Source organism: Lycorma delicatula, chromosome 8, assembly GCF_047948215.1.
Source record: "Lycorma delicatula isolate Av1 chromosome 8, ASM4794821v1, whole genome shotgun sequence".
NCBI classification, from domain to species: Eukaryota; Metazoa; Arthropoda; class Insecta; order Hemiptera; family Fulgoridae; genus Lycorma; species Lycorma delicatula.
This window is the reverse complement of record NC_134462.1, coordinates 139,178,957-139,193,646: the sequence shown is the minus strand read 5'-3', so window position 1 is coordinate 139,193,646 and position 14,690 is coordinate 139,178,957.

The following is a 14,690-nucleotide window of genomic DNA, read 5'->3' as shown; positions in this document are numbered from 1 at the left end:
AGGAGACTTTAATTATCCCTTATAGCAAGAAACACGGTGCATTGGTTTGTTTACTAAATATGCTCACATTTTTATTTTGAATGAAGCACTTCTTGGCAAAATGCAACAAATTAGCAAACACATTAGTACGCTAAATTGTATTGTATATTATAAACAGTATGTTGTTTACATTAACATTTACTATAATTATTTTTTTTACGTTTTGTTAAAAAAAACACTATTGTAGACAAAAGATTTTTTTTTAAATTTTATAAAAATAAATAACTATAGAATAAATGTTAATGTAAATAATTTTACTGTTAATAGTACACAATACAATTTATTATACAGTCGTTAGTTGAATTTTTTGTCATTATTTTGCTTCATTTTGTTTTCTTTGGTATTGTAATGTTTTTATTATTTAATAAAAATTATTTAGACCGATATAAAATGAAAGGAACTGCTCCAGCATTTGCTTGGATGCATCAGGAGAAACCATGATAAAATCTTCGTAAGAACAGCAGCATAAAATACTTAATCCTCCCTATATTATAAAATGGTAAGAAAAATGCTGGAAACGCAAAATCTACAATAATTCAAGACCTAATAGATCTACTGGAACGGGCAATGGCTTAAAACACTTGGATAATCAAGTCACACCTAATGAGGTCTCACCCAAAATTTTTCTGTAACTCTGAATCAAAATATGAATGAATATTGGTTCTCCCTATATTATGACATTGTAAAAAAATGCTTAAATGCTGGCTGTGAAGCGGCAAGAAGGCACAGCCCCCTAGTGCTAGTAACATTACATTAAGAAGAAATTAATAGAATTAGCAATATTTAACAATTTGTTCTTTTTTCTTTACATTTATTTATGACATCGTTGGAATGGTTCACGTCTATCAGACGAGTAAGCAATATTTTACTCTAAAAATTGGATGTGTCCACAGACTTCTTTTTTAATGAATAACTGTAAATTTAGGATAAATATGAGTCAAGATTATTAACCTTAAACAATAATCTATTCTGTGTGTATATAAATTGTTTGAATTGTAGTCAAGTTTTCGAGAACTTATAAATATTAAATTAATAAGCAATTTACATACATGAATTGTTAGGTTTGTTATTAACTATAATTTGTTTCATGAAAGCAAGCAGCAAACCAAAACATAACAGTATGATGATTCTAATTTAATCTAATTTAGGTCCAACTGAGAAAAAAACACCTCTTTACTTTTAATATAACAATGAAGTAAAAAAAATCTCTTTCCGCACGCCAGAAGGTGGAGGTAGATTTCACTAGTGCTAAGTACGGGATAAAAAAGATTTCCACATTAAAGTTAAAAAAAACTTAAAATTTACTCAATATAACAATGGTTGCATGTGAAAAAAGTTTCACATATTCTGCATACAAGCTCCATCTTCTTACAATTCCAGCAATATTTTGGTCATCCCTTACCTAAAGGGTTGGTCATATCAAAAATTGTTTCCAACAAAATTTTTAGGTAATGTTTACAGGACTAAGGACCGCTTTAAACCGATTTGATACTAAGGATACTAAGCCTACTAAGGGAGGTATGAAGTTTTTTGTCTTCGAAACCCCATTTTTTCCACTCCTGAGCCAATGGTTGGCGATATCAAAAAACTTTACTTATCCAAAGATAGTAGGAACTTTAAACAAATAAATATTTTACTTAATAAGAAAATTATAGTGATATTTTTTGAAAAAGACCTCCCCCCCATTTCCACCCCCATGGTCTGATTTTACCCATTAATGAACTTGACTGAAATTTTGGATTGTTATATTTTATATATCAATTTGAAAGTGACTGGTGCAAAATTACGCAGTTATCATGTTTACAAGAAAGCGAAATATATTTATAGACATATAATAAAAACTTTTAATCTTTTTAACTTTTATAACTACATATTTTTATATGTTTACAATTTTAAGTTTTAAATTTTTAATGTGTGATTTTTAAAAAGAATATGTTTTATTAACTGATGCTGAGGGAAACCTTTGAAAGCTCTTTTATATAACAAGCAGAAGGTAAGATGCATTTTTGAATTCTGTACTCTTGGTGGTAAACTTTTTATACTTTGGTCTTTGATATATATAAATGTATATATAAACTTTTGAACTGATGGTGGTTTTGGGATCTCAGGGATATGAAGCATGAAGATATGTCAAAATTTTCTGGAAGTCGAACCGTGGTACCCATCACAATAGGTAGCTTTCTCGTGAAATCTACTAACTTGTAATATGAAAATCTGATAAAATGATATATTTATCTTAAATAAGAATTTAAAAAACTACATTACCACTATATTAAAATTTCAACAAGTACAACAGAAAAAAGTATTTGCTACCTATTTGCTTCAAAACCCAATAAGCTGTTGTCTGTTGAACTGTTGTCACAAATTTATCACAATACCTTCAATAATATTTTCACACAAACAGTTGGCTTCCGGTGTTTTTTTCTTCTTTAATTACATGTTGAATACAATTTTTCCAAACATTAGCATCTTCTCTATTAACACCTTTTATCAATAAATTTTTTACTTCACTTAAATGTTGTGTTATTACTCCCAATGTAACCTTTGACTTGTGCCCATATCAATTTAATCAGGTGAAAATTGTAATGGTATGGAGGAAGACGCAACGCAACACAATTTTTTTGTTTAACTGATTTTACTAATCTTATAAGTATTAATCTTATAACCGTATTACTGAACCTCTTTTTTCTTACATAGTACATATGTTCCGAATTTCTTTTTAATTTTATTAAAATACAATTATTTATTTTTTACATATTTTTTTTTACTTAGTGCCTTACCCACTAAACATTAGAATGATATGTGCAGTTAAATAAGACAACATTCTTTCAATTATCCAGATTTGGCCTTGCAAGGTCCATCTGGACAATCGGTGTTCATATGCAAAATCTAACTCTTACCACTTCATTTTCAACTTTTAAATTTTCTGATTTAACTAAGTTGGTCTCTTCAATTGCTAAGGAATCTTTTTTGACATCACCAGTCATGATGTCAAACGGTTCCTCTTTCGGTTGTACTAAATTTATTTTCTGTAATAAAAAACAAAGAACAAAGTAAATATGTTTATGATTTACTGTACAATTTATAAAATAAAAATAATTTGTATCTAATTCACTTACAACATTAACAGTGCAGTCACAGTCAAATTATTATTATTAGGTAACTTTAATCGGCCAGGTTTTATATGGGAAAACCTAGAAAATATTTCTTATACCAAATTTTATTATTCTAATTTAAATGTTGAAAATGCTGCTACTTTTCTTACATACAGATTTTTCTACAAATTGTAATCTTTTACAATCAAATAATTTGTTAAGTTTTTGCAGTAATTCTCCTGATTCAGTCTTTTCTAATCTTACACACATTAGTGTGTGTTATTGTTTATGTATATTGTTTATGGTGAAATTTTTTATAGCGATAAATACAATATACCTTTAGAGATAATGTTACCTACTAAAATTTTGAATTGTAATCTATGTCTGATCAATACATACCAGATTATAAAAACATAAATTTTCTAAGATTCAACATTTAATGAATGAGTTTGATTCTAAATAATATTTATTTACTTTTTATGTCGCCACATAAACTTGGAGCTTGTGTGTAGAACATGAAAATGCAATTTTGTAACAAGAAAAATATCATGCCTGACTGGATTTTGATATTGATCATGATATACAAATTTCTTCTGAGTAATTGCAACTATGTATTACAGTGGTCACTATGAAAGAAGGTGCTTGTATAAGCTATTGCACCTCAGTAAAAAAAAAAAAACTGCAATTATTTTTGCGCTAATTAGATTCGACCGGTTTTAGTTACTGTCATTTGTTTGAAAATTAGGGGTATGAAAAGCAGATTTTTTGAATTTTTTTGAGGCCAACAACTTTGAATTGCTCTACAATCCAAACCAACAGAGATAAAAATTTTATACTTTTGGAAGTAGATTAAACGATTGTTTCTCAATAATTTTAATTAAGATTTAGCCCACAACTATTACTATTTAAGCCTACAGGTTGTTTAATAAAAAAACATCACATTTCGGTTAACATTAGGTGTAGTAAAAATAAATTTCCATTAATATCAGGCATTAATTTTTGTCTCAGTGAGCAGTTGTCTCAACGCTGATTACAGTATATTAATATTATGTCATTGTATAAATTAATTGCAATGCCAGTGTTCACTCTGATGAGTTCATTAAGCCCTTAGCTGTAGTATCTAACAAAGTATATGATATTTTATTTCCATATGTTCAGTTCATACTGGTTTGTTAGCAAGATTATTTAACGGTGTCACGTTACATTAGACTGTTTAGAATAGTACATTAATTTACATTTTTTTATCAGGTTATAAGTAATTTTTCTGTAACTGTCTTAAGTTTAATATGAATGAGATGGAAACACAGTTTCCCAATCAACATGGCTGTACAATTAAGGGCGGTTCCAGAATGTAATCTACAATGAAAATAAATTTCTTCAAAAGCTATCTGACTTTGAATTCCGTAGCACGATTTACTTTGATGAAGTTCATGAACTCAATACTAAAACATGCGGCATTAGTTGGAGGTCGCTACAAAGGATATGTAGGACAGCTAAGGATTGCGACAGTAACAACAGTAGCGTTCAGTTTGAGATGCCAGAGAAAAATAGGACACGGAATGCAAATCTGTCACTGAACGATTTCAGCTATCATGTATTGCGCACACAATCATATACCAGTAACTACCCGTACCGTTCAGAATGAAATCCCTACCATTAAGAAGTTCAAAGATGAAATAAGGTAAAAACTCGATATAAATCTACCATCTGTGACCGTTTATAATATTGTAAAAAAATTGGTTTTTGTTATAAAGAAACTGAAGATGGTCAACGTTTCTTGATGGAATAAATTGATATTGCATTAAAAAGAATTTAATTTTTAAACATATTTTACAAATTAAAAGCGTCATGTGATCGACGTTTATTTTACACAGGGTTAATGAAAATCATTCTCATAAATATCGCAAGATTCAAAGAAAAATACGATACTAAAATTAAAATCCTCATCAGAAAGACAGTCGTTTAATAGTATTTAGTGCAGGTTTGGCTAAAGAAAGGGTTCATTAAAGAAAGTATTAGCAGTAAATTCTTGTGATTATCATTCAAAAATGAAACGGAACAGTTTCAATATTTGGTTTACAAATGAGTTTTTTTTAATTACTTACAAGAAGGGAATGTAATAATAATAATATATAACACAACTTATCACCCTTTTGCTTTAAATAAAGTTACCACCAACAGCTGGAGGAAAGCTGAAATCCAACAGTAGCTTCAAAAAAAGTGCTTGCAACCACTTTTTTTATTGGTTAATATTATCCATGTATCTTAACCATGTATAAAGTAATCTGATAAAACTGTGTGAAAGGCAATATTAAACCATCCCTAAATGCAGCTGATTATTATAGCAACAAACAGGACACAAGCCAAGCATTGGTTGCAGCTGTACTTTTTGAATGAACTTTTCATACCTTTCCGACCTCAATTAAAAGCTTAATATTAAATACATTATATTCAAAATATTGTCATCTTATTCAAATTGTTTCAATGATTATAACAATGTGTTTTTTCCATAAAATATTCACTGAAACTAAAGGCAGGCTGTCTCATAAAAAAACACTCTGCATGCTTACATAATACTAGATTTGGGATAAATCCTAATTATAATTATTGAGAAACAATCGTTTAACCTACCTCCAAAAGAAGAAGACTTTTATCTACATCGGGTTTAATTTTATATCAATCAAAGTTGACATTCTCAACAAAAAAATGCAAAAAATTGTGAGTTTTCCGCTTCTCACACCCTTAATTTTCAAACGAATGACTAACTAAAATAGGCCAAATCCAGTTGGCAAAAAAAAACTGCAGTTTCTAATTTTTTTAAATGATTAATTAATTTTTTTTAACTTAAATACAACAGTTTAAACACAAGTGCCATCTTTCATGCCAACCACTATAATAATATTGTTGAAAGTCACATACCAAAACTACTTGCAAAAAAAAATGTAATTTTGTAGTGAAATTATTATCATAATTACTAATAACAAAAAGTTCTATAAGCTTCAAAAAGCTGAAAGGTGATTTGGCTGTCCTCTGAGACGAGCAAAATAAGATAATAAAAGCTGGTCTCGTCTATCCCAAAGTGATGGTTCACCACAGTCTACAAGTAAGCTTGCGACAGGACTTGATCTAAACGCGCCTGTGGCAAACCGAAGGAAAGCATGATGTACACTATCCAGCATTTTAAGCACGGGTTGACGAGCTGAAGAGTAGGCGATACAACCATAATCTAAACGGGAGCGAACAAAGCAATAGTAAAAACGTATCATACATGACCTATCGGCTCCCCAGTTGGTGTTAGTAAGGACTCGCATCATATCTAGAAGTTTGGAACATTTTGTTTTCAATTCTTTTAAATGTTTGACCCAAGTAAGACGGCTATCAAAAAATAAATCTAAAAACTTGACGTAAGTAGAGATAGTAATAATCTTTCCGTTCAGAAAAACTTGCGGAATAGAAGGGTTTCGTAGCCGAGAAAAAACTATACATTTTGTTTTTTCAGCTGAAAATGTGAAACCAATAATCCTGGACCAAGCTTCAATGTGGGTTATAGTGTTCTGCAGTAGTCTCTCTGCTGTGGGTGTTGAGCGGCTTGCAATATAAATAGCAAAATCGTCAGCAAATAGAGAACATGAGACAGGAGCCTGCACACACTTGGTAATACTGTTTATGGCTACAGAAAATAAGGTGGCACTTAATACACTACCTTGAGGCACTCCATTCTCTAAGATGACACCATCTGAGAGCGAATCATCCACACAAACACGAACCGTTCGGTGATTTAAGAATCCCCGGATAAAAGCAAGCATATTGCCCTTGATTCCCCATTCTTTGAGAGTGTTAAGAATACCACGTCGCCAGGCTGTGTCATACGCCTTTTTTATATCGAAGAAGATAGCGACGAGGTGCTGGCGATTGAGGAAAGCGTTTTGTATGGCTGTTTCTAGTGACACTAGATGGTCAATGGAAGATCGTCCTTGTCGGAAACCACACTGTTCTGGCGATAGAAAGCAATGTTTCTCCAAGTACCATGTAAGCCTGCGGTTTACCATTCTCTCCATTATTTTACACAAAACGCTTGTTAATGAAATAGGGCGGTAGCTTGAGGGGTTCGTTTTGTCTTTACCAGGTTTTAGTACTGGTATAACAAATGCTTCTGACCAGAAAGAAAGAAAACCCCTGAAACACGCCCGATTATAGTATCATACAGCAGCAAGGGACACTGTCCAGGCTCTGCGATTCGTATAGAGAATTGTGATACTCCCGCCACTTTTGCGTTCCGTTCCGTTCCGCAATGGAAAAAAAAATTATATATATATAATACAACAGACTTATTAAAAGACTAGCAGATCCGGCAGTGCTTCGCTATTGCTAAATTTGAGTATAGATGAAATGAAGATAATTGAAGGTATTTTCCCATATGCGCTTTCTCCATTTTCCCCTTGTATTCTTCCTTTCACTTTCCTTCTCCCATTTCCTTTATTTCAAATATTTTATATTAGTTGTCTTATTTTTTTAGTGCCGGATCTCACAGTCTAAACTCTCCCCCACCCCATCAAAATAACTCGTGAAGACCGGATCTGTCTGATAATGGTCGGCAAGGAACACAGCGGAGCCTACGGATACCAATTAAACACGTACATCCGCGTCGGACCTCTCCTCAGTCTTTTTTCTTTTTATCCTCCGGAACCACCGTAAGGTAACACTTCAGAGGATGATATGAATGAATGAAGTGTAGCCTTGTACAGTCTCAGGTCGATCGTTCCTGAGATGTGTGGTTAATTGAAACCCGACCACCCGGGTTCGAATCCCGATCAGGCGTGGCATTTTCACACACGCTACAAACCATCTCATCCTCTGAAGAATGCCTAACGGTGGATCATGAGGTTAAAAAAAACCACCAAAGAACACCGGTCTCCACGATCTAGTTTTCAAATCCGTATAAAACTACTGCCTTTACTAGGATTTAAAACTTAGAACTCTCGACCTTGAAATCAGCTGATTTGCGATGACGAGTTCATCGCTAGACTAACCCGTGTGGCCGATTAGGATAATTTACTTTCCCGGGTGTATACTTTCTAGTTTGTATACTTTCATATATAGTATAATATACAGCCGTTATAATATAACCGAATACACTATTTTAGCAATTAACATTTTTGGAAGGTTGTATGTATCTACGTAAGTACCTTTCTTTTGTTATCTCCAGACTGAATTGATCGATTTGAATGAATTTTGCAACGGTGATTTGTGAACAGGGGACGTTTCCCCCTAGAAAAAGAAATATGTACTTTGTAGGTTGCATACATCAAAATTTTATTACAAGGGTAGATGTGGTGTATTCTTTCACATAATTTAATGCTCATTAGACAGCTAAAGTATTTCTGTACGATGTATTTGTTTTATTCAAACCTCCATAAAGGAATAAGAACAAGAATAATCTTTGAGAATAGGGAAGTAGGGAAGTCGACGGTTCAAGGTCTGGCAAAACAGATTATATTAATTTTAATATTAACAGCTCTTTGATACGGTTTCTTATCCTTCACACTGTTTTCGGTCGTAATCAAGATATTCTGATGTAATATAAGCTATAGTTACATTAACGAGCGACACGGTCGCCCCGATTCCAAATCGAAAAATCTACTCAGGATAAATGGAATTTTCAGAATATCGTACAAATCGATTATCGATAGTCCTTTGTACGATAATATTATTGTTTATCGGTTTTATTCCTGTTTTATATTATTAAAGAATACTACATGTATTTCTGATAAAAATGAACCTATTTGTTTTACGTAATTCTGGTGAAGAGTTTCCAGAAATAACTGTAAGTTAAACGCTCGACACATGTTACCTTAGAAATGAATGGGTCTTTCTTTTTCCTGTTTAGCCTTCGGTAATTACCGTTCAGATAATACTTCAGAGGATGATTGATGATAATATGTATGAGTGCAAATGAAGTGTAGTCTTGTACAGTCTCAGTTCGATCGTTCCTGAGATGTGTGGTTAATTGAAACCCATCCATCAAAGAACACCGGTATCCACGATCTAGTATTCAAATCCGTGTAAAAATAACCGACATAACTAGCTGGAACTATCGACTTCCAAATCAACTGATTTGGGAAGACGCGTTAGTTAAGTTAGTTAGAAATTAACGGGTCTATATGACTAATTGTTTTAAATCATTTTAAAGACGATCGATTACTATTTTTGGTTAAAATCGGTTATATGCACACAACGCTTCTGCAGTTTGTTAGTTTTTAGACGGGGCCACTGAAACGCTAGATTGAAATAAGAAAATAAATAAATAGAATTATAAATGTAATCCGATCAAATTTAACATACGCTCGCTAACCTTCGCTGGTCAAGGTTAGCGAGCGTAGGTGGGCAAGTATGGAAGCGTTGGTTGTGGGCATATAACGAATTTTAACCCTATTTTTTTAAAAGAAATATCATCATTTTTCATAAATGTAGAGTTTCAAATTCCAGAGTTTTCCCTGAGTTTCTAAATTTCCCTTAGTTAATTTAATGAACAAAAATTTAATCCCTCGACCCTGATCTTGGTGATAAGTACATAATTAAAGGGTTTAATGGGGCGAGTTCAAAAAATAACCACTTTTCCATTGGTAAATGGCTAAAGGAAGAATAAATCTGAAAAAAAATTTAACGTTATCGTAACGGTATATAGAGTCTCCCCGAAAACTTAAATGAATATATTTTTTAAAATTGTAATCCATCGCGTTTAAAATGATTTAAAACAATTAGTCATCAAGACTCATTCCTTGCCTAACTAGGATTCAAACCCAGAACCTTCCAGAAAGCCGCTATGACCTAGATGTCCACATAAATATCAAATATCTAATGATATTACCAGAAATATATTATTAGATTCTATGTTGCATTGAAGTTTGTTGAAATAAAAACAATATTTAATAGAATTGAACATAGAGTGGAGGCATCAATTTTCTGCCATAACTCCTTCTATTTGTTAACCGATTTTAAAAAACAAAATGTCATTTTATTCAAAACAAAAGGCTTAATGATTTAGCAAATAATATAAATTTTGATGAATCTAATATTTACGGAGTTTTAATGGATTGAAAAATAAACATGGCCGCCATTTTGTAATTTGCGAAGGTCAGGTTCATAATCACAAATTGGAAATGGTGAGTGAAGTGATTTCTGCGGCCATAGGGTAGGCCCCCTGGCTTCTTGGCCTCGGGAGCCCCTGAGTTGGCTCTGGGATTTGTCTGGGCTGATCTGAGCCCTGAGGGTCAGGTTCTGGCTAGATGGGCCAGCTAGTACTTAAATATTTGTGAAACTTAGTAAAAGGCTATATAATACAGTTATTCATATACTTTTATTTTATGGAAGGTAAGAAATAATTAGGGCAAAAGAGCAAATAAATTCGATGTGAATATGAAAAATTTCATAATAAAGCGACAGAAGAACGATCGGTTTTGTTAAGGAAACCAAGGTTATCTGCCTCTTACATTTTTCTTCATCTTACAAGAAATACGACAACAAGGGATCATGGAGAAATCTGAATAATGAATTAAGAAGAGCAACAGAAAAAAGTAAAAAAGAAATGGTTTTGTGAGACCACTCGCACGTAGAAAATTCAGGAAAACAGGCAGTATGAACTTATATGCAAAATATTAAAAAAGAGCAACTTGGAATAAGTAGAGATACAGACGCTAAAGAAATTGCCAGTAAAAATAATAGTGTTGTAGGAAGAAGAAAAGATATTTGAAAGGTAGAATAAATGTATAAAGGAACAACACTGCTTAACAGGAAGCCAAATAATCTTCTTATAGAAGCTGCAATAAAATTAAAAAACCTGAAGTAGAAGCAGCAAAACTTAAAATCGGAAGCTTTATCAGCATCAACAGAACTGATCACAACAGAAGTCTTAAAGGAGGATTTCAGGAGATAACAATATTACATAAATGAGATCTATAACAGTGGGATGTAGTCAAATTTTCTTACAACAATCACGATTCCATTTCCCAAGATGTGATTAGGCTAATCAAAACCATTAGTAATAGGTATATGGAAAGAAGTAAAGAAATAAGTATACATTGTCAAATAAAAACACTAATGTAATTAATTAAAAGACAAAGAACAAATGTACAATCCAAATATACAAAATTAATTACAGAATTGCACCTTAATCTAAAATTGGTTATTAAAATAAAGGATGCTCAAATTGAGTTTAACATAGGAAGAGGAATAAGCAAGGACGCTGCCTTTATTTAATATGTAGTTGAAGATATGATCAAAGATGCTCTAGAAGATGACAGAATAAATCTAGGAGAAAGGAAAATAAATTGTAAAATGTTTACAGTGATTTTACAATTTTGCTTTGCAGATGAAGTACATAATACTCAAAAGTAGAATACATTATTACAAAATAGAGTTGCAATGAATGTTAAGAAAACAAAAGTAATGAGGTTAGGAAGAAATAAGCCTGTGAATATCTACAAAAAAAAAAAAAACAGTTGAACAAGTAAAACAAAACTGAGAATGGAGATTAAATGAATAGATGGAAATGAAAAGATAATAAAGAAATTGTTTACAAGAATAGAAGCTTAATCAGAAAAAAATTCAAAATATGGGAGCTGGGACATATTCTGAAGGGAGAAGAAAATTGGTTAAAACAACGTTTTTTTTTTTAAGTTCTCGATGTCTATAGCTGGAATAAACAAAATAAGACCGAATTTGAAAGGTCTTGAAGACCTTCCTATGATTCCAACAAGCAATATCTTTTTAATAAGAGATATTGGTGCAAACATTAATGAAAGCATAAAATAGTAATAGTGAACATCAAGAAATACTTAGAATGAATACATATAACTCCTTAGTTAATACTGAAAAAAGAGTTATCGAGGGTGATCAATTTTACATAAACACACAGGGAAATTCTTGATAACAATGATGCTGATTTTCAGTTTAATAAGTTTCTAGATATTATATTAGGGCTCCCTCTATGAAACATGAGACCTTGCCGATGGTGAGGGGGCTTGAGTGCTCAGTGATACAGAGTAGCTGGACCGAAGGTGCAACCATATCGGAGAGGTATTTGTTGAGAGCCAGACTAAGGATGATTCCTGTTCCTGAAAGAGGGCAGCAGCTCTTTCAGTAGTTGTTAAGGATGTAGGTCAGGACAAATCAAATGGCCATATCAACATCACTCAATCTTCTGAGTACTGTGCAGTTGAAAGCAATGGAAAACTGCAGCTGCATTTTCATATAACAAAGATGGAGACACCTTCCTTGGTAAAATACTCTGGAGGTAAACTAGTCTCCCGTTTGGTTCTCCAAGTGGGGACTGCTAAGGGAGGGGTCACCAGAAAATTAAAAAATAATACTCTAAGAGTCGGAATGTGGAATGTTAGAAGTCTAAAAAAGGATCGGTAGGTTAGAAAATTTAAAGAAGGAAATGGATAGGATAAATGTAGATGAAGGAGGAATTAGCGAGATTCAGTGGGAAGAGGAAAACGACTTTTGGTCAGGTGATTTTAGAATAATTAACTCGACTTCAAATAATGGGGAGGCAGAAGTAGCTTTTGTAATTAACAAGAAAATAGGGAAGAGAGAAGAGTATTTAAAAATTCATAGCGATAGAATCATTGTAATAAGGATAAAATCAAAACCTAAGACAATGATTGTTAACATCTAATGCCTACAAGCGCCAATGATGATGATGATGAGGTAGAGTGTGTATACGAAGAAATTGACAAAGCAATTAAACACATAAAAGGGGATGAAAATTTAATAATAGCTTGAGATTAGAGTGCAAGCATTGGAAAAGGCAAGGAAGGAAATATAGTGGGTGAATACGGGCTGGGCAAAAGGAATGAAACTACTTACAGAGTTTTGCACAAATTATTATTTAGTAATTGCCAACACCCAGTTTAAAAATCATAAAAGAAGAATATACACATGGAAAAAGCCTGGTTATACTGCAAGGTATCCGGCAGATTATATTATGGTTAAGCAAAGATTTAGAAATCAACTCGTCGACTGCAAAACTTACCCTGGAGCAAACATTGATAGCGACCATAATTTAGTGTTAATGAAATGTAGATTTGGGTTTAGAATCCTGAAGAAAAGTGTCAGATGAATTGGTGGAATTTAGAGAAGCTTGTGAAAGAGGAGGTAAAGAAGATTTTTGAGGAGGACATCGAAAGAGGTCTGAGTAAAAACGGTAAGGTAGAAAATGTAGAAGAAGAATGGGAAAATGTTAAAAAGGAAATTCTTAAATTAGCGAAAATGAACTTAGGAAGAACAAAGAGAACTGGTAGAAAACCTGATTTCAAACAACATATTGCAGCTGATGGATGAACATAGAAAATATAGGAATGTTAGTGATGAAAAAAGTAAAAGGAACTATCGACAATTAAGAAATACTTTAAACAGAAAGTGCAAACTAGCGAAAGAAGAGTGGATTAAAGAAAAGTGTTCAGAAGTGGAAAGAGAAATGATCATTGGTAAAATAGCCGGAGCATACAGGAAAGTTAAGGAAAATTTTTGAGTACATAAATTAAAATCTAATAATGTGTTTAACAAAGATGGTACACCGATTTATAGTACAAAAAGAAAAGTCAATAGGTGGGTGGAATGGAATATATTGAATTGTTATAAGGAGGAAATGAATTAGAAAATTGTGTTATAGAGAATGAAAGGGGAGAAACAATACTGAGATCTTAATTTAAGAGAGCATTAAAAGAATTGAATGGCAGAAAGGCTCCTGGAATAGACGGAATACCGATAGAATTACTGTGCAGTGCAGGTGAGGAAGCGATTGATAGATTATACAAACTGGTGTGTAATATTTATGAAAAAGGGGAATTTCCGTCAGACTTCAAAAAAAGCGTTATAGTCATGATACCAAAGAAAGCAGGGGCAGATAAATGTGAAGAATACAAAACAATTAGTTTAACTAGTCATGCATCAAAAATCTTAACTAGAATTCTACACAGAAGAATTGAGAGGAGAGTGGAAGAAGTGTTAGGAGAAGACCAATTTGGTTTCAGGAAAAGTATAGGGACAAGGGAAGCAATTTAAGCCTCAAATTAATAGTAGAAGGAAGATTAAAGAAAAACAAACCAACATACTTGGCGTTTATAGACCTAGAAAAGGCATTCGATAACGTAGACTGGAATAAAATGTTCAGTATTTTAAAAAAATAGGGTTCAAATACAGAGATAGAAGAACAATTGCTAACATGTACAGGAACCAAACAGCAACAGTAGCAATTGAAGAACATAAGAAAGAAGCCATAATAAGAAAGGGAGTCCGACAAGGATGTTCCCTATCTCCGTTACTTTTTAATCTTTACATGAAACTAGCAGTTAATGATGTTAAAGAACAATTTAGATTCGGAGTAACAGTACAAGGTGAAAAGATGAAGATGCTACGATTTGCTGATGATGTAGTAATTCTAGCCGAGAGTAAAAAGGATTTAGAAGAAACAATGAATGGCATAGATGAAGTCCTACGCAAGAACTATCGCATGAAAATAAACAAAAACAAAACAAAAGTAATGAAATGTAG